This window comes from Lycorma delicatula, chromosome 10 (assembly GCF_047948215.1).
Source record: "Lycorma delicatula isolate Av1 chromosome 10, ASM4794821v1, whole genome shotgun sequence".
In the NCBI taxonomy this organism is placed as follows: domain Eukaryota; kingdom Metazoa; phylum Arthropoda; class Insecta; order Hemiptera; family Fulgoridae; genus Lycorma; species Lycorma delicatula.
This window is the reverse complement of record NC_134464.1, coordinates 38,814,097-38,840,435: the sequence shown is the minus strand read 5'-3', so window position 1 is coordinate 38,840,435 and position 26,339 is coordinate 38,814,097. Positions and strand designations below refer to the sequence as shown.

Sequence of the window (26,339 nt, the reverse complement as noted above, 5' to 3'; positions counted from 1 at the left end):
TTCTACCTGATGTTGAAACACCAATTCACAAAAGAAATGCAATGAGTCAAGAGAATATTGCTGCTGTAAGTTCAATTTTTCGTAAAAAATCGAAATTTATCGATTTTACATCGTTCACAACAACTGGGCCTTTCTTCAACATGGCGAATTTTGCGTCAAGATCTTGGCCTACACCCACATAAGATTCAACTAACTCAAGAATTAAAGCCATGAGACAATTTTTTGCAACGATAGTTTGCTGATTGGACCCTAGAGCAACTTGAAATGTATCCAAATTTTCATTTTAAAAAAAATCGTATTTTCAGATGAGGCTCGTTTTTTACTTGATAGCTTTGTAAACAAGAAAAAATTGCGTATTTTGGATGATTCCAATCCACAAATAATTCAACAGCGACCATTACATCCTAAAAAAGTCACTGTTTGGTATGAATTATGGATTGGTGGCATCATTCGGCCATTTTTTCGAAAATGAGCAAGGAGATGCCGTTACAGTAAATCGTAAACGCTATCAAGCTATAATTCGTCGTGATTGTTTGTTTGAATTTTTTTTTAATTTTAATTTGAATGAGATGTGATTTCAATAGAATAGTGCCATATGACACACAGCTGCTAAAAAAATTCAGTTATTGCGTCAAATTTTGGTGATTCGATAATTTCACGAAATGGTAATGTCAATTGGCCACAGAGATCGTGTGATTTGACTCCCTTAGATATTTTCCTCTGGGATTTTGTTAAGTCACAAGTCGATAGCAACAAATCAATAATGACTGATGACTTGGAAGCAAGTATTCGACGCTTTATTAGTGGAATTCAAGGTAATTTAAACGAAAGTCACGCAAACTTTTGTTGATAGACTTGACTATGTCAAGCAAAGCCGAGGAGGCCATAGGAATGATACTGTTTTTCAAACATAATGTAATGTAATAAACTTGTAACAAAAAAAAAACTGGTTTGATATTACATGTAGTTTTTGTTTTATACAATTTTACTCTTTGCGCTAAAAATGAAAGATCCTTTATTTTCCACCGTTTCTATGTCCTCCGTAGCAGACTAAAAGCGTCTCTGCTTTTCATCTGGAAGGGATATGAATTTTAGGTCAAGTTTGACATTTTTCATACGCTAAAAAATTTCATCTATAATAGAGGATTGACCTGTTTCTGAAGGAAATAAATATTATTACATACAAAATTCTCTTTTAAAAAAATGTTATTGTTTTGGAATCTATAAAAAATCCTCAAATGTCACAAACTCTTGAGCAGCCTTTACATCCCTTGATTCTCCATTAAATTAATGAAAAAAGTTTTGAATTTGTTAATTTTCTTACAATATTGAAAAGTCCTGTTTTTCAACTCGCGTCCTATTATTAAGGGAATGTAAAATACAAAATGGTGTTTTTACCAAAACATTAAAAAATATTACACAAAATTGGTTCTTTTAGATCAATTATATACGAGATTTTTTTATGTTAAAAGAAAAATCAGACACAATATATTTTTTTTTCGTTTTTTAAATGCGCCTTAATTAAATGCTTATTCTCTACTATAATCAAATGTATATAGTGACCTCATTTAAAGACATCAAACGACACATCTATTCTCAAGAATGACAGATATTCGAGGATATACATATATATATATATATATATATATTTTATTATTAAAAAAGAGAGTAATTTATAATACTCTTGTAATTAGATATTAAATTCAGCACAATAAATTATTTTTTGGCAGCGGTTACAAATTGAGCAATAAAATTTCAGACACCTCTATAATATTAAAAATAAACTACGATGAAATTTCTTCTCTTTTAATGTAAGTGACTCAAAGATGCTTTATTTATTCCCAGAAAAATTAAATTAGTTTATGATCTGCTCATAAAGAATTATAAAAAATGTTAAACGAGAAATTAATACAATTATTCTTTACATATAAAACGTTTTCTCATTACGGATTTTTTTGTAATACTTTTATTTATAATTGCATCTACAATTAAAGTCATTAGCGACTTCTCAGTGTAACTGTACCGGTAAATTTGTATTCTTGAATAAACTCAAGTCGACTACTCCTGAGACATGTGGTTAATTGAAACCCAACCACCAAAGAACACCGGAATCCACGATCTAGTATTCAGATCCCAATAAAAGTAACCTTTACTAGGATTTGAATCTCAGAACTTCGACTTCGAAATCAGCTGATTTACGACGATGAGTTTACCACTAGACCAATCAGGTGGGTTTTCTCTGTTAATTTAATAATAAAAAGTAGATCAATAAATCCCGAATTCATATAACAAAATGTAATAAAATGAATTAATTCTTGGCAACAGTTAAAAATTGAACAATGAAATCTCAAATACTTCTAATAAATTATAATAAAACATAAGTATTTTAAACACCTGCAATTAATTAACATTTCTTTAGTAAAGAATAGTTATTTTTTTGTAAAAGTGAAACGTATAAAATTATTTTATACTTTAATATCACAGACAGAAGAAATACATTTTAATAATCTATAAATTTCTTGAAATTAAAATAGTCGTGTTGAAAGCTTTGGTTTTTTAAATCTCTCATAACATATTAATCACAAAGTCATATGGTAAAAATAGGAGTTAAAATTAAATAAAATTTTACTTCAAGTTACAAATTTAAATCTGTAATATCTTTAAAAAAATATTAAAATTAATTATGCTTATTTATTGAACCAAACCAATGGAATTTATTAAAACAAAAAATCTAGTTGTTAAAATGTTATTTTTTTAACTCTCACATACATATATATATATTTTTTTTCAACAAAGAAAATCTACAAGTGATAAAAAAAATCATAATCTTGCTTAGAATTAAAGCAAAGACTATTTGATTTGAAAGACACTACTGATCTGTTTTCTTTTCTTTTTTTTTGTAGCTTACTTGACCTAAAATAAACCTATAAATAATATTTATAATTAAAAATAAATGTTGTTTGAACTGATTTCAACGTGATAAAAAAACCATTATTTTTTTCTTGATAATGTAGGGACCACCATCTAATGTTAAATTTAACCAAACATCACCACATCTGTCTGTTATCAGAGGAAGTTTATTTATAAATATTTAATTTTAAATATTAACTTTATTTTACCTAATTATATTCTTTAAAATAGAATTAATAACAAAGCTTAAGATATACAACATTAAAGTAAAGAAAAATAAACGCTGTTAATATACGTTTTGTATACATATTTGTCTGAGAAACGTATTACATATATTATTCTAAAAAACACTTTAACTTACAGGTAAACATTTTTACTATTAATTTCACATACCATATTTATTAATGTTAAAAAAAATAATAAATTTATATTAAATAAAAATATAAAATCAACATTTTTATAATATATTAATTTCCTAAAAACACCTGGCATGATATGCTTATTATTCCTTGGATTTATTATATCTTATTTACAAAAGACTGATGTTTTATCTCAGTTAGCCTTCAACTTTTTTTTAGTACGAGAAATTAAGATACATAATAAGCATTAATCACTAAGTAGTTGGAGACGATCTGATAACAAACATAAGTAACTTTTGAAAAAAATAGATAAAAAGTAAAAACAACTATTTTCAAGAATAATAAGCATCTTTTATGAAGCATATTAGGGAAATATATCAGTTTGACAAAAATTAAAATTATATGTGGCTTAATAACTTTACCTCAGTAAATTTACTTTTGTTCAATTAATATTTTACACCTTATAATAACTTTATTTTATTTACTGCATATAATAAACATTATTACTCAGGGAAATAAAATAATAAAAATAATTCCTACTATACCTTTGAAATATTTTTATATGAGTCTATATTCATAAAAAAAAAAAAATAGGAAATTTAATAATTAAGATATTTTTTAACTACTTCCTGTCATAAAACCATAATTTATATAACTGCCTGTATTGATTTAGAGGTAGCTGAATATTTATTTTAATATAATACGTCTATGTTAATAAATTTATAATCTTAGTATACACTTTCATCTCAATAATTGTAATCTACAGCTTATATAGATCTTCCGTTATATAATAGATTTTGAATAATTTTTTTTTTATAAAAACCATCTACTTATATTAAAAAAAAGTCAATACTAAAATGTTTTAGATAATTTTTTAACTTAACTTTTTTATTTTTAAAAATAGGTGCCAAATTAAAAATAACTACCAACTTAATAAACTTTAATTTTGCGCAGAATTTAAAAAAAAACAAAACGGAAAAAGAATTGAAAAAAAAATTATTTATTAATTTTTTGTTTTGTTAATTTTATTTCAAACAAAGAAAGATATACTGGTAGACCTACAAAAAAAAGATTCTTAGGTAATATGAAAAAAAAAAAAAACACTGTTAGCAAAAAAAAAAAGAATTAATAGAATAAATTTAAAAAAACGATTGTTACCGAGTCTATGGCGGTCAGGAAAATAGGAAAATTTATTATCTTTATCCCAAGTTTCAACTGGTTATCATAAATGTTTGCAAAAACTATAAATATAATAACGACATCAATTATGCAATATTATGTTAAAAAAAATCAAAATACTAAGGATGAAAAGAAAAATATCTCAAATAGTATGCAATAAAAATATTCCAAATAAATTATGTGAAAAAGACCAGTAATGTAGGATTACTAGAGAAACTTCCTGTACAACATAAAAAAGAATTATTAAAAGTGACCCATTCGGTGAAGTGGGGGTAATATGAAAAATAATAAAATTCATCTTTATTTTTCATTTTATACTTTTATGAAATATTTTTAAAGGTCTTTGGTTTTTTAAAGGCTTTTTATCTTTAAATAAACTGCAAGAAACATTTCTAATGATTAATTTATACACTAAAACGTGGTTTTCTTTAATTTTATATTTAATTTAATTTACTATAATAATAATAATAATAATAAAAGTTATATAGTTTAATAAAAAGTCAAAAATACACATGAATAAATGTTTTAATCATTATTTTGGATTTTGGTAGTCATGATTTATCAAACTATATGAAAACACGTATTATGAAATATGAAATTAAAAGCATAATAAAACATTTAAAAAAATAACACTAAACAAGAACAAGCTTCAAACATGGAACGTTACGAACTTAATGGCTACCACTGTGAAAAGATATCAAAAGATCGAAATAAATTTTTTAAGTTTGTTTTTCTACTAAAAAAAGAACAAAAAACAATGTATTTAAAAAAACCCCGTATACAAGAAATGAAATAAATTTGCGTATTGATAAAAAACAAAATAAAGAATTCACGGATATATTATTTGAGGTTATTTATTTTGTATTAGTTATTTCGGTGAACATAATTTTTATACTTACAATCAAAATTTCGTTAAAATATAATTTCATTTAAAAAACATTAAAATTAGATAAAAGTAAATGAATAACTAAATTAATAAAATGGTTTTCGTCAGCAAAGTAGATTGCAGTTTATTATTTATGTTTTTTTTTTTGTTTTTTAATTTATAAATTATAATAGAAAATTAATTTTTGTTTAAATTAATCAAAATGTAACCTACACAATTAAATCTAAAAAAAAAACAATAAATAAATAAATCAGTCTAACAAAATTTCAGAGAATTCGTCGCCTGCTAAATAAAGAATAAATTTTTCCAGTAATAAAATCTAAATACTTAAAAACTATATGTACGTAATATGTATATGTATAATACGTGATGAGGTGTTTGATTTTTTTTTAATATATACTTATTTAGAGATTGGATTAAAAATAACACATCCATAATTTACTAGTATAAGATTGCACCAAAGTCCATTAGACGCACAGCACACTTAAACACGTGGTTTTTATATTAGGAATAAAAATATAATAATATGAATCCTACGCTATATTAAAACGATGTAAAATATAACGATTTCACTCGAACAATAACTATTATAAAAATAAAATAATTAAATAAACATAAAATAATAATATAAAAACCGCGCGAAACGCGACGGTTAAACGTAAGACGTCATTTAAACAATTATATAAATAATAAAACCCGAATAAATTATACTATTATTAAAAAAAATAACCAACCGTCGCGCGCGTTTATAATTTACGAAAAAGTTTATAATTATTGTACAGAATAGTAACTAGAAGCTAATCAAATAAGCTATCAGACACTACAACACAGGCCTGTAGTAAAAAACCCAGCCGGCTAACTTAGTCCTTGCCGTACGCTTTAGTTGGCAACACTTCAGAACTTCGACCCCCTCTATTATTCGTAACGTACTTGCACTACACTACATTTTATCTTTCTATTCACAGTACGCACATACATGCATACATGTATAAGAACACACACATTTAAAGAGAAGAAAAGAGAGGTAAAATTATCCGCACGGGTCTTAATATTACATTCTAATTAAGCGTGAATTTTTAGCTTCTTTACGATTTAGAAATAACGTAGAATACAATATTTAGGCTAGCTATCTCTGATTTCATAACAACGAGCTGTAATAATAGTAGGTAATTTTATTTTTAACGTTATACAAACCTTTTGTAATAACGCAATTTTTTTTTCACTGCTTTTTACAAAGACTTCAACTTTGTAAAAAAAAAATTCGGCTATGATATTTCTGAACATTACCAAATTTGCATAAAAATTAAAATTTAACTATTCCCATATTAATATAAATTTAATATTTTATTAACATCATGTATTTCTTATCAAAAGATTACCTTTGAAAAAAATCTTCATTAAAAAATTAACCTACTTTAAAAACCCGCATTAAAAAATAGAACTTTTTAAATTTTTTCATTTTATTTAAAACTTTTATTTTTTATTTGAAAAATAACTAGTAAAATTTAATTTGGTACTGATAAAAACCGATCTTAAAAAAGCCGAAATTTTAAGAATTAAAAAAATTATACTAATTTACCTTTTTTTTAATAAAATTTCTTTGAATCAGTTTTATTATTTTAGTTTACATCTTCTCCGTTTTATTTTTTTTTAAATATGGAAAAGTGTAATAAAGAATTCTTACGCAGTTTTGGGCAGAAAACCTATTTTTCGTTATTTAATTTTTTTCCACTCAAAAAAATACCCAGTCATCATGTTCCTCAAAATAGACAACTTTACCTGAATACACCAATCAATATTGTTAAATAGATACCGCAGATAAAAAAATGTGAACGTTCCAACATGAATAATTATAACGAACTTCGCTTCTAACTTACCCCGATCAAATCTTTTCGACTTTAAATTGAGCGTAACTCCAAAAGGACTCAACTAATCTTCATAAAATTTTTACATACACAATTTCAGATACACTGCTATAGCATACCTAAATTTTAATGAAATTAATCTCGTACGTTTGAAGATTATCGACTCACAAAATTTTATACGTAGGCCCATAAATATTTATAAGGAAACTCTAATTAAAGTGAATGGTATTTTTGTACTCCTCATACCTCAAACTTAAAGAAAATTTATTTTCACCCACACTCCCACCATGCGACCGAAAATAATACTGTACCTTTCCTCGAAAAGTTGTTTGAAGAAAATCTGTTGTGGACACCACATAACGTCCCTTGTACGCCAATTAAATTATATACACACATTTTTTGCTGCGCTTCATTTAAACTTATTTCATTTGAAAGTGAGATACGATCCTCCAATTCTTTAATAAAGTGAACAGTTACACAATTTCTGAAATATTAGTTTTTATTAACATCAAATATTTATTAAAATTATTAATTCAACAATCTTACATGAAATATTAGGATAGAGTAAAAGTCCCTTTATTACTCGTATTACTACATCAGTATTATTCGTATCTTCGTGAGTTGCTGATTAACAAAAGTTTTAGATTTCTGATGTGTCGTATAAGCAAAAGTTAATAATAATTAAACTATTCCGTATAGAAAACTCCACTATACAAGTTACAAATGTTAAATTCGACCTAACGGATATTCAGTTTTTATTATTGGATTATTTGGTGAATAATCAAAAATGAAAAAGAAACAATCATAAAGGAAAAAGAAAGATAACATGAAGAAATGTAGCTCAAAAAAACAACAAGAAGATGAATAAAATGTTAAGAACAAGGGAAGAATAAAAAAACCAAGAGAAGATGATAAATATAAAGAGGAAGAATACGTTAAGATCAAGGAAAGAATAAAAAAGAGAGGATGATGAATATAAAGAGAGAGGAAATTTGAAATCTAGAGAACGTGTACACAAATTAAGATCAAAAGAATTACATCAAATCAAAGAGCGATTAAAAGATTGGCAACAAAACACAAATAAACGAAATTATGATCAACTCCGACTTAGGAAGAATATTGTCCGACAATATCAGAGAAGTAATGAACTAAAAGATACGAATTTTTTGCAATTTATTAAAGATCGGGCACGTACACCTCAGCGTATATGTTGTTCTTGTGAGGGTCTATTTTTCAGTCACTCTGTAGTTAACTTTAATGTAGATAAAATTAAACAGAATTTCCAAAATAATTAAATAAAATTAAACAGAAATTAAACTAGAAAATCCAAAAATAATACGATTTTAAATTATAATTTTCAATTAATATTAAATAATTAGATGTTACACCAAATCTATTACATAAGTAATGCCTATCAAATTACATTTACACATTTTTAAAAGTACATACAATTTTATTTCACTAATTTTTTTTTTTATCATTGAATTATTATTTACTGTAAAACATTTTTTTACAATCACGGGTTAATCATTATTAAATCAATATATTTAAATTAAAAAAAGAAAAGTTAAAAAAAACAAAAGGAGATGAAGTATGATTTGAACCATGTGCCTTCTTTTTAAGAACCAAATATTTCATTAATTAAAATTTTAATTTTAATTTCAACTGCAATCAAAAAGAAAGGTGCACAACTAGATGTTACAACAGTGCTAAATCCTAAATTTCAACATCCTACGGCTAATCGTTTTTGTTATGCGAGATACGTACGCACATACGTATCATACATACGATACATACGTACGTATAGAAGTTACGCTGAAACTAATCAAAATGGATTCAGGGATGATCAAAATGGATATTTCTGTTGAAATATGAAACCAAAATATTTTGTGATCAAAATACTTCCTTTACTTCGTACAAGGAAGTAAAAAAACAACATGATAAGAAAAAGCAAAGCTGAGAAACTTGCGTCTTAACAAAATTAAGAAAACATGCAGAGAAACGCCATAAAAAAAAAGTTTTATATACGTATATATATATACTTAATAAATATCGGTATCCTTAAATAACTTTTTAACAGTTAAATATAGAAAAATTAAATTTAGCAAATGATCCTATTTCGAAACTATTTATTTTTCAGTATGAGACCAGCCCGTACCCCTCGGAGGACAACTCTAAAATTTTAAATGGGAAGTGTGAGGTAGTTTCACACCATTTTAAAGGGCATTGAAACCAAACGTTTTTACGTAAAAAATTTCAGGTACAATAATGCTAAAGAAAAATGGCGCTCATTTAATATTTTTTCGCAGGTAGTTAAAATATACCTTAAGTAGTGGTTTCATACTAAAAAATAGGTCATTCCTATAGGTTATTCCTATATAAGATAGGTCATTATCAGGTGCATTTGCTAAATTTGATTTTTTTTAGTGTTTACTGTTGATTATAAGAGTTAGTGTACACTCCTTTTGAAACTAGTTAAATAATTGCCATTTTAGTAAGGGCGGCTATGTTCAACTTTATTAGTATACATTTTTTTGAGATCTGAGCCAAAAACTGTTTAGAAATAATGTTGACTATCCCTCATTGGGAATATTAAATCAAATTTTGGAATTTTAAATAAATGAATACTTTCATCACACTAAAGCTAAAATTTCCACGACCACTATGGAAAAAGTTAAAAATTCATGCTATTCCTCCCCCTTTTTAAATTGTCTGAAGTTTAATTCCATCAATTCTCCTTACACAGAAGTTTTTTTGAGTCATTTTTTAAGAATATATTTGGAGATAATTTTTATATCAAAATACCAGGCCAACACACCACCGTACGATCCGCCACCACGCCATCGTAACATCTTCCAGAAATTTATGTAAAATTTTTGTATTTTTTTAACTAAAGGGGTCTTGAAGTGTCGACATTTGCAAAAACTCCGATACCCAAAATTTTGATCAACCATTTTGGTACTTTCCCATTTTAGTTATGCTCCTGTAGTTATGGGAAACTAGTAAATGAAGAAATAAGATACCTGCAAGAAAAAATTAAAAGGACTGCGTAGACATACTACGGAAGCAAAGGTTCTTATACAATATTATATGAATGGTGCAAAATAACGTATACGAAATACACAAAATGATACAAATTTTTATTAATAAAAAATTTGAGGTAACAATGAAATACACATATAATAAAAAAGAGAGAACGCGCGTATACGCATAAGCCGTGTATAAGAGTGCGAGAGAGAGCGCTTACCGAACACGCATGTTAGTATCGATACATATAACTAGCGTGTGACGCTTTTTCGTGACGCTCGTTTTTTCTCAGTTGACTGCCCATCCCGAAGCCTGCCGTTAAGAAGCTTCGCTTCAATAAAAAATTTAATAATCAATTTATGGCAACCCATAATATATCGTAACCATTAATCTAATGTTTCAAAAGCTAAACATATGTTTAATTTCCCTAATACACGAGCTAACCTAACGGTATGTTTTACAGCCAATAGAATTTACTCAAGAATTTGGGACTCAGGCTGCCCCAAAAAGTTGAGAAATACAAAAATCAGTGGCGAGTTCATTTTCTGACCGATATAATATGTAGCCGGGCAAAGAAAAATTAACGCATGTAATTTTTTATTTATTTTTAAGCTTTTAATGTTTGAAATATACATTGACACTATATTTATATACGTATAATATTCACTTAATCTCAAGCTGATCACTCTAAATTCTAAAAATCAGCAAAAAAGACATAGTATTGCAGAAATTCAGATAAAGTTGTAACTATAAACTATCCTTAAAAAGTTAGTAAAAGATACAAATGTTCGGTCTTGTGCTAAGGAAGTCTGCTGTATTTAGAAACATCATAAAAAAATAATTAAATACACATCAGATAACAACGTTAATCTACATTAAATTTATGAATATGTAGTCTTTTTTAAACTGAATGGTCACTTATTCTTAAAATAATAACAATATCCATCTCTAAAAATCAAGATAAGAGAACTGTTTCAATATAACTAAACAAAATGTTTCGGTTTACGAAAAAGGATCTTAAAATTGTTATAATATTTTTCCAAACCATTTAATAGAATTTTTCAAAAATTTATTTAACATCAAATTGACAAAAGAAACGTTTTTTTCTTGTTTGTTAAAAGAAATTCTTTTAAACAATATTATTCAGTTCAAGAATACGTTTTTTTCTTGTTTGTTAAAAGAAATTCTTTTAAACAATATTATTCAGTTCAAGAATTTTTAACTAATAAATAAACCTGAAACGTCTACAATCCGTTAAAAGTTTAATGTGCACACAAATCCGAGTTCAAATAATTTTCATTAACACCATCTGAGTTATATATCTTGCAGTCATTAAAAAAATAATTCATCTCAACGTGACAGTTCTTGACTTTCAAACGAATACCGTGACAAAAAAGTATACATACGGCCATTGTGATTTATATACCTCATAAAAAAGTTTTTTTTTTTTTAAATCAAGCGTAGGAATTATTTTCAGATGATTACTAACTGATTAGTAAACTTCAATTTCTTTTCATTGCTAAATTCTTACCTCTAAAAAAATTATATTGTAATGGTCGATGCCATTATAATAAAAAAAAGAAACAGTAAAAAGAACTTTAACATTCGATCGAATTTGGGCGTATTTTTCCGTTAAAAGATTCGTCAGAAAGATTCCATCATGATCGGACTTCGTTTAAATACAATAACCATAAACCCATGTTTCGTCAATTACCATGACACAAATTTAATAATTCTCAGTGATCAGTTAACAACCGTTCGGCGATGTTGCTTTTGTTGAAAAATTTACAATTTGGAATAAATTTTGCTTACTCGTTTCGGCGGTACTTACGCACTTTGTTGCACCCCAAACAAAACTTATGACAATGCAAAAAATCTGCAAACAATGAAAAATTCCTAATGCGCATTAAATTGAAACAGAAAGACCCGATTAACCAAATTTTATTTGAAAAATACAAACATCAAACAAAACTTTAATTGCAAGGATATTCCACAGAACGTGTTTCCAAAAATAAAAAAAGCGTTCTCAGGATATTTTTTATGCCACATATATTCGCTCAAATATGAGTGAAAAAGTTCTCTATTAGTACCAAAACGTAGCTTATGCTTTTATTTTACCTTTTGCCATGTTGATTCGATGTTATTGGTGCATGCACCAGTTTGAGGTTCAACGAAATTTTTAGAATGATTCGACTGTAAAATGGGTAGTATCCAAGATCCTTAAGGTTACTGTAACCCTTAACCTTACCCTCTCCGGGACCACCGTTAGGTATTTCTTCAGAGGATGAGATGAATGATTTGTAGCGTGTAAAAATGCCATGCCTGACCGGGATTCGAACCCGGAACCTCCGGATGAAAGGCTGAGACGCTACTACTCGCGCTACGGAGGCCGGCAACTTTAATTAACCCTGCTTAACTTTAACTGAAAATGCTCATTAAAAACGTTGGGGATGAAATAAACTGCATAAGTGCCCTCGTTTTATACCCAAACTCTTAATCAAAATTGTGTCACACGATCCATAAGAAATTTCAATCTTTAGTGTGTAGTGGATTCATTATTATGAACAGTTGATTCAACTGTTTACTTTGTGTAAAATATATAAAATTTTTCGTACAATTTTTTATTAAATTTTCTTAATCAGTAAAACACACTATAAGATAAAAGTAAATAATAATGATCTAGTTTATTAGTGAGATATTCAAAATTTAATATTGTTTGTTTACTGTTCTCTCGTGATATTTTTCTATTTTTACGTGTTTATTTATTTTTAATAACAAACTATTCATCGTCGCGGTTATTGATTGTGTTGCCGTAGGACAATCGTAATTGTTTTAAGAGTGTTTTTAAGTCTGTTCTGTTTTTGTTTCAATGCCTGTTACAACATTTTTGCGTAACGTTTGTAATGTTTTTCACGGACGGCAGTAGACATTGCAAGTACAGGATCATGTAAAGGCATTTTACATCATGCCTCTGCAAGGGTCCCAGAAGTGGAATATGACTATACGAGTATACGTTGTTGTCCAAACAATGAACAGATGTTTCTGTAACACCAGAGCTGATAAACGTTTTAGTATTCTTGAGAAGTTAGAATAGAAGATTGATAGATTTGCAGGTGGCCTGTATAGTCCGCTTCTAAAATTGACACAGAATAATATTTTTAAAAGATTTTCTTCTAATACAACAAATTTCATGGTATATGTAATGTACACCTAACAGGATCTTTCCAAGATCAGCAAAATTATAATTTTTAATAAAAAAAATACTATTAAAAATTATTGATTTTCAAGCTACTTAGCAAATCGTATTTAATCTAGATATTAACATTTTTACTTTTGATTTAAGATACGAGTATTTTCTTGATAAATAAAATATTTATCATCTAATGATAAAAGTAATCGCCAAGAGATTGATTATATACATATTTTAAGCAAAATAAGAATAGTGATTAGGTTACTGTACAGCATCGTTTCTCAATCTGGGGTATCGTGAAATTTAGCCTATATGTAGACTACACGCACCTTAAACATGTAAACAATAGTGAAAACATTTTATGAGAAAAAATCATTTATTATAAAAATTTTACTTACATTTATAAGAGTAAGTTACACATGTAAAGAAAATAAATTAATGAAATGGTTGCGTTTGTTTTTCATTTAAAATTTTATCCATAAGTGGATCAATGTTAGAAACACATAAAAGCAAATTATTTTCAAGTAATAAAATACGATTCCTGTAATAGTTTTTAGAGCAACCATAGACGTAAAACCCTTTTCACAGAGGTAAGATGTGCTAAAAGGGATTAATGTTTTCAGTGCCTGTGTGACTAAATTCCCATATTCTCTTCGACGAGCAAGCCAAAACGAATCTAAATCTTCAGATGTGAATTGTAGTTGCAAAATTTTAACAACAAATATTTCGATGAAGTAGTCGTGAATCTCAGCTAATAACTTAACAACTGCAACAACGTTTTCATTAAATGGATTTAGCACCCATCTCTTTGAAAAATCATTTTTATCTTCCAGGAAATACTTCTCCAACTGAATCTTTAGCTCACGCAAATGGATCTTCATGCTATCCAAACTGTGGTAAATAATAGTGTCTTCTTCATCAAAATCTTTCTCAGTATAATTGGAAGCGAGTGGAAATATCAAAATTTTTACTTTAAAGGCGAATAATCGAAATATTAAGATTCTAAATGAAAGGGTGAACTTTGTATGTCATTAATAAAATGATTTTATCACGTCCTTGTAAATTCACATTAAAGTCATTTAAATGCGACAATACAGCAGCTAAGTAAGCCAACCACATATATTCATTACTCTGTAAAAGCATTGAGAATGGCGTTTGTTTATCCTGATTCAAATTTATCCTGCAAATTCTTTTTGCCAAATTAATCGCATAGTTTAGCAAACAGCCTATTCTGTAATAGTCGACTTTTAATAAAATAACCATTTTTACAGCTTTACAAAGAGTTTGTTTGAGATTTTCTGGTATATTTTTTGTGCCAAGAGCATATCTGTGAAGGAAGCAGTGCAACCATTCCGCTCTTGGTATAAGAAGAACTTTTTATTTTTTTAGAAATTCACTGTTTTCTCCTGTTATTGCTTTTGCACCATCAATACATATTGCAATACATTTTGTCCAATCTATGTTTCAGTTTTTAGTAATTCATAAAAAACATGAAAAAGACCATGTCCTGTTGCACTACCAGATATTGATTTGCAAAACAATATATTTCCTTTGATTGATCTTTCACTATCGCATTCATATTTCACATAACATAAGAACAGATATTTGCCACATCTGTCTATTTATCAAAGTGAATACTAAAAATTCACTTGAACTCATTCGCTGAATTATCTGATCGTGAACACTGGCAGCCATGTCATCAATTCACCTTGATACAGTCATTAGAAAACAGAATTTGTCACTCTTTTGCTTCTTCCACGTCTATTAAAACACTGACTATATCAATTGCAGCAGACAATTTGAGGTTATCTGCGATTGCATGGGGTTTGGAAATCTTATCTACTCTTAATGGTTTGAGATAAAATGCTTCAAGTGTTCTTTTATCAGTATGGCTTGATTTACAAATAGAAGCTAATTTAGATTTCTCAAAGTACGTAATTTTCTTTTGAAAATTTCCAAGGATTTGATTTTACGATCTGAATGTTTAGTTTCCAAATGTCAAATTAATTTTGATGGTTTCATGCTTTTATTGAAGAGGACTTGAAAGCAAACAACACACTGTGGCTTTCCATCTATTAGGTATATCCATAATTTAAATAATTTTCATTGTACAATCTTGTCTTTTTACTAATCGATACACTGGATGTAGATGGCTCACTTAGTTTTTTCACAAATTTATCCATTTTGCATAAGAGTTTAATTGAAAAATAAACCAGTTAGATCGTTTGGCCACTCACTTAAAAACCGAAACCTCAATTATTATTATTTTTAATGAAACTACACACTTTCAAAAACTAGCTGAAGGCACCAGATACACGCTATGCAGTCGAAACTAAATTGACATTCTACATTCTCTTATGCTTCTTTTATACTGCTGAGAGCACTGCTGAGATTATGTGTTCAAACTTATCATATGCATGTTCAAGTATGACATTCTCATATGAATATTATTCAAGCAAGTCAAATTAGAAGGTGCATGTACACATCAAGTTGGAACCTGTAAATTGCTCATTTTTGTATACTTCATACATGCATGTTCATACCCATAACTACCAATGCAGCTAAATAGTTTTAACTAGGTCTCATATGATTGGGGTTGAGGGCTCATGAAATATTCATTATATATTTTTTTTTACTTTTTGGGGGTCATGGAGCTAAAAATATTGAGAATCACTCCTGTACAGGTACAAATCTCTGACCATTGATGAAGTAAAAATAATCCTGTAATTTTTTATAAATTTATATTTCTTTTATTAGTAAGATTTTTTTATCGCTTTTTTTTCTAGAATCTGCAAATTGGGAAAGTGTTAAGTAGGAAGAAAAAATTGATTCAAATAGTGTAGGGCAAAAAATAACTTGCATAAGTTCTCAGACGGTTTTTTATATTCTTGAAATATTTACTCATAAGTTTCCTATACTTTGTAAAAATAAAGCACACAATTTTATATAACCCTACAGTTTTATATAACCCTGAGAAAGTATTAAATTTTATCATAATTTTTTAACTGCACTGTTAAGGGGTGCTTATCAAAGCTTATAAGAATAAAAACAGATCTATTTACAAACCATGATTATTAATTATATATAAAAAAAGTGTTCAGGTCACTTTTCTCAACATATAATTTAATAAAGTAGTAAATAATATCTAAAAAAATAAAAACATAACAAACTTCATGGTTAATTAAGCAAAACTAAAATAATTATTATATAATGTAAATATTACGCAGTACAGTATGAAACATATAATGCACTCTGGCAACTGAAAAACATAAAGCTGCCAAATAATTTGGCAATTTCAAATGTTAATCCATTTTGTTTGTTTTTTAAATTATTTTTTATTGCAATGTAATCTAATTCTAATAGGTAGTTACTTTGTAATTAACTAATAATATATAATATAATAAATTTATTTATAATAATATTATCGATTAGAAAGATAGAAATCTGCATTACAAAAAAACAAGTGCCCGTAAAATAAAAAAGAATGTTACATATTCCTGTTTGTTTTCACCATCTCACTGGATGATTTAACAGAATGACAAATTTGTTTTGGATCTATTTTTTTGTTGAAAAATTCATACTATAGACTATCGCATGAAATTCATTAATTCAAAAATATTAAGTTTCTAACAAAAATAATACATTTATGGCATTAATACATGAAAAAAAAATTATTGTCTGGAAGAATATGACTGCTCCATAGTCCTGCTGAATTGCTCTCACCTTTAAACAATTCAATGTATCTCACAAAACCAGGGGCTTGAAGGAAACCAATAATTTTAGTTATATGACACACATTTTTGAAAGACGAATGCTGCACTATCACATTTTCAATTTATAATATTTAAAAAATAATAATATGTACCAATAAAAAAACAGAAGTCCTGACTTTGTCTAACAGGCACTAATTAGATTTATTAAGTAACTGTGGGAAAGAAATGGGATCTCTGAACAAACCCACAAAATAGAGTAGTTTCTGTTTGTAGGAAAGAAAAGATAAAGAAATATTGAAGAAAAAATACAATGAAAAAAAATTAAAAACCCATACATTTATAATGAAAAAAGGTAATTCACAATGCCCCAGAGTATGCATTCTAATAAAGCTATTTACAGATAATAGGTTTTCATTTCATTCAAATCCATTTGAATATTTGGTAATTCAGTTATTTGGATAACCCTAAAGATACGAGCAGGATTTCAATGCTAAAATAAGTATTTTTGCTTTAATTCCTAATAAATATTTCTTACTCTATGTTTCATTTAATTTAGAAACAAAGAACGAATAGTATGAGAATTGAGAACTTACTTCCTTGAGGAACTCTTTGCTTTTGATACACTGAGATGCAAGAAAATTGTAATTAAACTAAGCTGCATTGGCATTGCTAAGTTTGACTCCCACAGGTTGTTTGTTCTCCCATTTGTGTACCTTATGATAAGCAGGAGAAAAGATTTTAAAATTCATAGAATATCAGTGTTAAATTCTTATAACTGCTAAGCAGTGAAACACTAAAAATTAATTCAGTAAATGATCCTACTTCAAAGTATATATTTTTAAATATGAGACTGAACAGTATGATCTTGGGAGAAGTGTGACCACACTTCTAACAATGAGAGGCTATTCAAAAATTTTATATGGAAAGGATAAGGTTCAATGATGTGACATGTCATTTTATAAGGCATTGAAAAACAAAAATTTTGATATAAAATGACACAATCTAATCTATGATAATCCTAACGAAAATGACAGCCATAAATTTTTCATAGTTAATTTCAAAATTGGACTACATTGCACGCTAAAAAATGATCTTATACCATAACATTGTAGGAGCATTTGCTAAATTTTATTTTATTAGTGTTTCAAAGGTGAGCAGTAATTTAAGAGATACTGTTGACTATTTTTAAAATTAGCTGTGAAAAACATTAAATGATCATCATTTTGGTTAAGGTTGGCATAAAACATTTCCTGTCAAACTTTTTGTTTTTCAATCCCCTTAAAAATGATTTATCACCATCCCACCTTTTTCTTTAAAAGTTTTCAGTTACTACCTCGTGGGACCTGGATGCTTGGGATGTGATGATCTCATGTCAAAAAATAATTGTTTCTAGGTCAGAGCGTTTGGTAAATTAAATTTTTTTATGTTTAACTGTTTAAAAGCTTTTAAGGTTTCCCATACTTTATTAATAATATATATGTAATCTGTAAATCTGCATATAATCTATAAATATATATATTTTTCCCCTTCAAGCACAACAATTTAAACATCTATTAATAGATACTAATTTGTTTCCGTGTTTGAGCACACATATTGAAAAAGGATGAAGAATATGAGGAAACTTTAACATAAGAATCACAAAAATAATGAATGCTAAGGACCTTTTTTAAAATTAATACACTGAAGGTAAATTTAGTATACAAGTTTATTTTATATAATTAGTCTTTATTTATATAGAAAATTAATTAAAATTACACCTCTTTTAAGCAGAATAAAATAAGATTACAATATCCAATTGGAATTATTTATAGTATAAGAAATCAGGATAAAGATTAAATGATCAACAGTAAGACCTAGACCAAGATGAAAGGAGTTACTCGTATAATAAAACATTAAACATACAATAACTTCATGGTAAAAAGTAAACATACAAAAACAAAATAGTGATGATTGCCAAGAAATTCAGGAGGAATGACAGAATATTAGAGGACATGATGAGAAATGTTTAGAATAAGTATATATCATTTACACTGCTTACTATAAATTATTATAATATTAGACTGCTAACAGGTGAGCACAAACATAATATATATTGCTTCAAGATCAAAAGCAGGTACAAAAATTCAATATTAGTCCTTATTTCTGTTACTAGGAGCACATAAACTATAAAAACCAATATTTTTCAACAATTTTTTTTTGTTTCATTATTGTCAGACTGATAAGCATTGATTCATGTATTTTATCAAGGAAATTATGAGTGAACGAAATTACATTTGTAGAAATACTACACTTCATCATGAATAAACCCAGCAATAGTCAATTGAGAAGCCAGAATGCTTACCATTATACCAACTGCGCAACTTACTTCCTTTTCTCAGGATAGTTGAATCAACCTTTAGGAAGTCAAAGGCTAAGTCTGATCTTAGATGACTTATTTCTACAAGAAAAGATATTTTTGTTCAAGTATATATTTACGCTGGTCAATTCAAATTCAATGATTGATAATATGCCACTCTCACTCAGAGTAAAAATACCCTGATAATCACCTCACAGGTTGCGGGTGAAATAGGAATCTGCTATTTGAACTCATGGAACATTCCTTCAAATAGTATTTATTGCTCAGTGCTGTTTTCCTCCATATATACTTGATCCTTTTTCACCTCCATTATTCCTGATCCTTTTACGTTCATTTTGAATTATGGGTGACCCTGCAAGGTATGTTGAAGATGGCTTGATTTTTTTTTTTTGTGGGCGAAAAACGCCTGGGCGTTATCATCGCCCGGTAGCTATTAGTAAAAGGGTAAAATAACCCCGAAATAATAAACTGTACAAGGCGCAAACGTAATATCAATCATATAATAAAAATTTACTAAAGCAAGCTAAGAAGGCAAAATAAAACTCAAAACTAATACTACAAACAAAGTTGACAAAATATAAAAGTTAAAATAATAGATTAAAGAAAGTATATAAAACTTACCTAACTCCGATGGGTTGTGCAAAAATCCCCTCCCCGGACAGTAAAATTAAATACATAGAACCAAAAATCAAATTGAGAATAAAGGTTAAAATTATTAAAAAAAAACTGTCCTTACAGAAAAACATACATGAGCATATTAAATCCTTTGCAGTAACCCGGTGCAATGCAAAAAGAGAAACACCCGTTCCAAAATCTCGCTCTTGTGCGATGGCACAAGATATCACAGATGTTTCCGGGTATATTAAACTGACGACGAAACGCCGAATAACATATGCAGTCCACGAGAATGTGGTGCACAGTCATGCGGCAGTTGCATCGTGTGCAAACGGGGTGGGACTTCTCCTGACATTAGGTATTCGTGTGTGATCCTCGTATGTCCCAACCGTAACCGGCAGAGGACCACTTCCTCACGACGAGAGTTTCTGCTAGAGGAGCCCCATGGCAACACTGAATTCTTAATCCGTCGGAGTTGATTATCGACGGTAGCCGTCCAGTCATTTTGCCACCTTGCTCGCAGTGATTGTTGTACATGATTGATAAAATCAAAGGTACTAACTCGGGTGGTGAAAGGAGGCTGAATACACGCTTCCTTGGCAGCAGAATTCGCTCTTTCGTTACCTAGAATTCCAACGTGGCTGGGGATCCAGCAAAAACCTACCTCCCTATTGCGTTTATTTAACTCAGCGATTTTATCATAAATGTCAATGACGACAGGATGTTTGGAATAAAGGTTTTCCAATGCCTGGAGAGCACTGTACGAGTCACTGCAAATAAGAATGCTCCTATATTTAGGGCCAACGATACTTAGAGCCCTATCCACAGCGAGTAGTTCCGCGGTGAACACACTCGTAACACCGGGTAGGCCAAACATAGGACTGTTCATTGATAACAAAAGCACAACCAACGTTACCGCCATGCTTCGACCCATCAGTATATATCACCACGCCTGGGTTCGACTTGGCGAGGAGAAACTGAAACATCTGTCGGAAAACAGTAGGTGGCGTGGAACGCTTATCGTACGTTGTAAGATCAAACGTAAACTTTACATGGTTTATTCTCCACGGGGTTTCGAGCATGATGGAAAGAACGAGGGAGAGTCAACACTCATACGCTGCAGAAGACGTCGTGTACGGACACCCACAGGCGCAGTACAACGTGGACGGTCCTCATACTCCCTCATATTAGGATTCTTAAGAACTGGGTGATTCGGCTGTCCGCTGAGACGGGCAAAATAAGACAACAAAAGCCGGTCTCGTCTATCCCAAAGTGATGGCTCGCCACTGTCTACAAGTAAGCTTGCGATAGGGCTCGATTTAACGCACCTGTGGCAACCCGAAGAAAAGCATGATGCACACCGTCCAGCATTTTAAGTACGGTTTGACAAGCTGAAGAATAGGCGACACAACCATAATCCAAACGGGAACGAACAAGGGAGTAGTAAAAACGTAACACACATGACCGATCGGCCCCCCAGTTGGTGTTACTAAGGACCCGCATCATATCTAAAAGTTTGAAACATTTTGTCCTCAATTCCTTTACATGTTTAATCCAGGTAAGACGGCTATCAAAAAGTAAACCCCCCAGAAACCTGACGTAAGTAGAGACAGCAATAAGCAATTTTTTTCTAAAATTTATGAGAAGGATGGGTAAAGAAATAAGTCAATTTCTTTATTTTTTAACAGAAAACCTCTATATGATCAATTTTCAAAAAGATGTCTAAATTGTGGTGAGAGCAAGCAATGCTTTAAGTATTGAAAAGCTTAATTGTTTACAGCAATTAACCTGTTTTCAGCCATAAGTTAGCTTTACTTTAATTTAAATGATCTACATAATTTTTATTTAACTTTTTTTTTAATTTAATATATTTTTTCTATTGTAAAAAATCAATGAATTTATATATTCATTCATTCATATCTTTATCAATCCTTCAAATATATACTGTATATTTTTCAAACTTTTTTGATAAAACTATACAAGAAGATACATGTTAATAATTTAATCTTAGTTTGATTTTATATTGGCTATTTCACTATACAGTACTCGTAATTAATTAATTGAATCAGCTGGAATGGATTAAGTTTGCAAATACTAAAGTTGTCAAAAATCCAACTGTCCTTTACAGAATTGGATAAAATTCTTCAATTTATGCAAAAAATATATTATCTAGTATGTTGCAATTAATAATTAATAAAAACTAGCCTATGAACATTTCAAAACACCAAGCTTAATATAAACCTTTTTACTGATATAATAACTGTTAAATAATTTATTTAATATGCTTTTTACATCCATGGATTTTTTATTAGTTATAAATACTATATCAATCAGTACATGACACCCACTTTGTGATGATTTTGGTCGATCCATAATCTACACGTTAGATGTAAAAGCTTATAGTTGTCATGATCCAACTGGTCTACATTAAATTAACAAAAACTTTTATTTCATAAAAGAAAAAGCCAACTTCCCAAAAGTGAAAAAAAGCAAAAAAATAACTAATAATTAATTCTAATCAGCCATCAAAACCATCTCTTATGAATCAGTAACTCAACAAAGTATAATCATAATTGTTTTAGTGATTCTTTATTTATGAGTGAACAAAAATTATTAGTGATTCTTTAAAATGAAAAACAAATAAAGTCAGATCAATGAAAGGAAATGAATTCAGTTATTTTTATTTATCAACTGGTAATGTATGAGGGTCATTGAGTTGGTAACATTGTAAAAACTTTTGATCAGCTATTTGAGTAAAATTATTTTGTTTACAACCTCAAAATCTGATTTTACAGTGAGGAGTCCTTTTGAAGTTTGTGAATTGGTTGAACAACATGCAGTAATTAATTTTTTAATTTCCAAAGGTGAAAAACCAGTAAACATTTATTCTCATATGACAAAACAATAGGAACAAATTTATATGAACTGCAGAAATTTTTATACGTGGGTATAAAAATTTAAAAACTGTTGAACTTCAGTGACTGATGTGCGTTTTTCTCAACATCCAATTGCAGTTTCAACTTCAGCACATGAAAATCGCATAGACTCTCTCATCCAAGAAGACCGACAGATTGCTATTGAGATTATATTTGAAATACTACAAGTAAGTGTCAGTGCAGTTCATAAGAAGCATGAGTACCATAAAACAAGTGTAACATTGGGTGCTCCTTATGGGGCACCATAAAGAGACAAGACTTTACGTGGGTACAGAGCTGAAACAATGGTATCACAAGGATTTTTGCTCAATATTGTAACTTATGGCAGGGTTTTAGCTCCAGAGCAGTTTGTGTATTTAATTATTGAATGATCCTCATAATTACTCAAACTGCCAAAACAGCACTTTATTAAATAAGTATAATTTAAGTATTTAATTGGGTTGAAATATAATTTGGCACTTACAAAAAAAGTTTTCTTTACATTTCCTTTAAAAAATACTTCAAAATTAATAATATGCCTTCAAATAATTAAACATGAAATAAATACTTTCTTATAAAATGGCACAAGATTTTTGTTAAATGTGATATTTCTCACAAAAATATTACGAAAAAGAAAAATAATAAAAAAGAAGAGCTAAAAAATAGTCTGAACAGAATTAATGAGCCAGAAACAAGATTACATTTAAATAAGTTTGAAGCATAAAAGAGTTCAAAGAACTTTAAAAAATGTCATGTTCCACTTTTTATATAACGTAATGCCTGAATGTCAAAAAAAAGTAATTATTTATTTTTGCAATACTAAACTTTTACATGAAAGATAAATTTTTCATTTTTAGATTTATTTTTTTCCATAAATCTATTTAAGAAGAATTGAGTAAATGAATATGAATAGTACTTAAATAAATACACTCGCATAAATAAATACAATACATACTCGTTAATCTGAACATCAGCAGTCCACACTAGTTAATCTGGACTCATACAGGTTGCTCACATAAAAAGTCTAAACACTTTTGAGAAAAATTAATCTAAAGAAATAAAAATAACCCTGCAATTATCATAAATCTAATTTATTTATTTTTTAAAATAAAGCTATATTGTTGAAAAACTTTCCAATTGAGTTTTATTTTTCACCTCCTACAAAATTTTCAAAATTAATTATTATTATTATTATTATTATGCTTAATAGTAATGAAGATATAAGGGAAAGAGGAAAATATGTTTTATATTTTCAAAAAATGTCATATACTGACAGAAAAACTGATTTTTAATTTTTTATTATTTAAACCCCTTATTTATTTTTCTATACCAGAATTACACAGTTCAGTAACAAAAAAACTGTTTTTTAACTTTGGTTTGGAACAGTACAAACTAGTTAAAAATCTAACCGGATAATTAAGAAATTTTTAAAGGAATGAGCACACTTATTATGGCTACAATGAATATGTCATCTTAACTTAAGTTGAAAATTAAAAGATTGTCAGTTATAGTTATGCCTAAAAAAGGCAGTTACTTTTAAACAGATTTAAATACTACAGACATGGATACCGGTGTCCTTTGGTAGTTTGGTTTCAATTAATCACATATCTCAGGAATGATCGACCTCAGACTGTACAAAACTACACTTCATTTACATTTATACATGTTATCCTCATTCATCTTTTGAAGTAATACCTTATCGTGGTTCCGGAGGCTAAACAGAAAAAGAAAAAAGAAACAGTTATGCCCCCTTACATCTCCTCCTTGTGTACTGTACACTAAAAATTTAAACTGCTGTACATTTATCCATAACTATCTTGAAAGGATTTTATATAAGAAGCAAGTTCTTGGCAGAAATTATCAATTGTAGAATAAAGAATATTTGTGTTTTCTTTAAAATCCACACTACCAAATTTAAAATAATTATAATAATTTTTAAATATGTTAAGAAATTTATGAGTATTACAAATTTCAGAAAGTTATAGTTTAAAATTTTTTAATTGTCATAACACAACTATAATAACAGAAAAATTTTCAAACAGAAATAGTTAAAATTTAAAAAATAAGTACTTTTATTAGACATTCTTTAAAATGTCTTAATTTATTTATTTATTTTTTTTTTTATAACAGAACAAGATGTTGAACATAATGAAAAAGAAACACTTAAATAAGATAGAGAACAAAACTTTTCGCAAAATATAATCTATATAAACAAAAGATTTTACAGCAATACAAAAAGGCAGAATATAATTTTAAATAGTTCATGACCTAAATATTGAAACACAAAGCTAAGAACAGAATAATTTATTTTTAAAACAGTAGAATAGGCGGCGATAAGACAATCAAAATAAATTATGACTATGCATAAAAGTACTTCATACACTGATTTATACAAATACATAAATGCATAATCTATCAACTACTGTAATAGGTTTGACCCAAATCAGTTTACTAATAGTAAAGAAAATTAAAGACATATGGAAAAAAAGCATTTGTTAAATATTGAAACTGTTCTGTTTGCAATATATAAAAACACCTGATAAGCAATAGTATTTTTCAAAATAAACTCATAAAAATTCTTGGAGACTGCTTTACATTAAGTACATTACATAATAATATACAGCATTAACCTAGATAAAATTAAGTAAAAATATTTTAATATACAAAATTTAATTTTTAACTTTTTTAAAAAAATGAAACTAAAAATGTTTGATGTTGAGTTACTCAATATTGCAAATTTTTTATCAAACATGAATATAACCCTTCAGTTACACTACGGATATAATTATCATAAATTATGCTCTGAGGACAGATTTGTTCCAGGAAAACTTACAGATTTTAGTTTTTTTCTGGGAACAGAACTCTTCTGAGAACTTGTTTTCTTTAAAAACTGATGATTATTAAAACCTTGTTAAACTATATTTAAATTCTACTATATTTTAATCATGACCGAGGATGCAGAATCCCACGAAGGTACTTCATGAAAAATTATATGTCATCTCAATATTCTGTACTAGACGGTTTATTTAATAGAATTTAAATATAACTTGCTTTGTATAAATATATTTTTTATTTACTTTTCTAAACTTAAAGTAATAAAAAAATGTTTAATTTAAAAAAAAAAAACTTTATTAAACACAAGTTTGTAATTAAACATTCCAATGAACTCGAAAAATTTAATCATTTGTTTCTTTATAAAAAGTCGCTTATTCTTAAAATAAATAACAATAGCTACTTCTAACAAACCTGACAACAGAATTACATTTGTCTAATACTTTAGCTTATAAGAAAGAGCCGTGATTTCACTGTCATTTTTAATAAATT

The 26,339-nt window shown here is 28.2% G+C and overlaps 1 protein-coding gene across 13 annotated transcripts in view; it reads right to left on the bottom strand.

The window, feature by feature from the left end:
- Zasp66 (PDZ_signaling and DUF4749 domain-containing protein Zasp66) overlaps positions 1–26,339 on the bottom strand; it is a 232,438-nt gene that overhangs the window by 189,650 nt on the left and 16,449 nt on the right. For 2 of the 13 annotated variants that reach the window (XM_075377124.1, XM_075377128.1), the window contains exon 1: positions 5,872–6,041. The exons of 1 other annotated variant lie outside the window; for it this stretch is intronic. The gene's annotated coding sequence lies outside the window, so the exon portion shown is untranslated. Of the gene's footprint in view, positions 1–5,776; positions 6,043–6,068; positions 6,205–26,339 lie in introns of those variants that run through there. 10 more of the 13 variants (XM_075377115.1, XM_075377120.1, XM_075377125.1 and 7 more) reach the window with 8 other exon arrangements.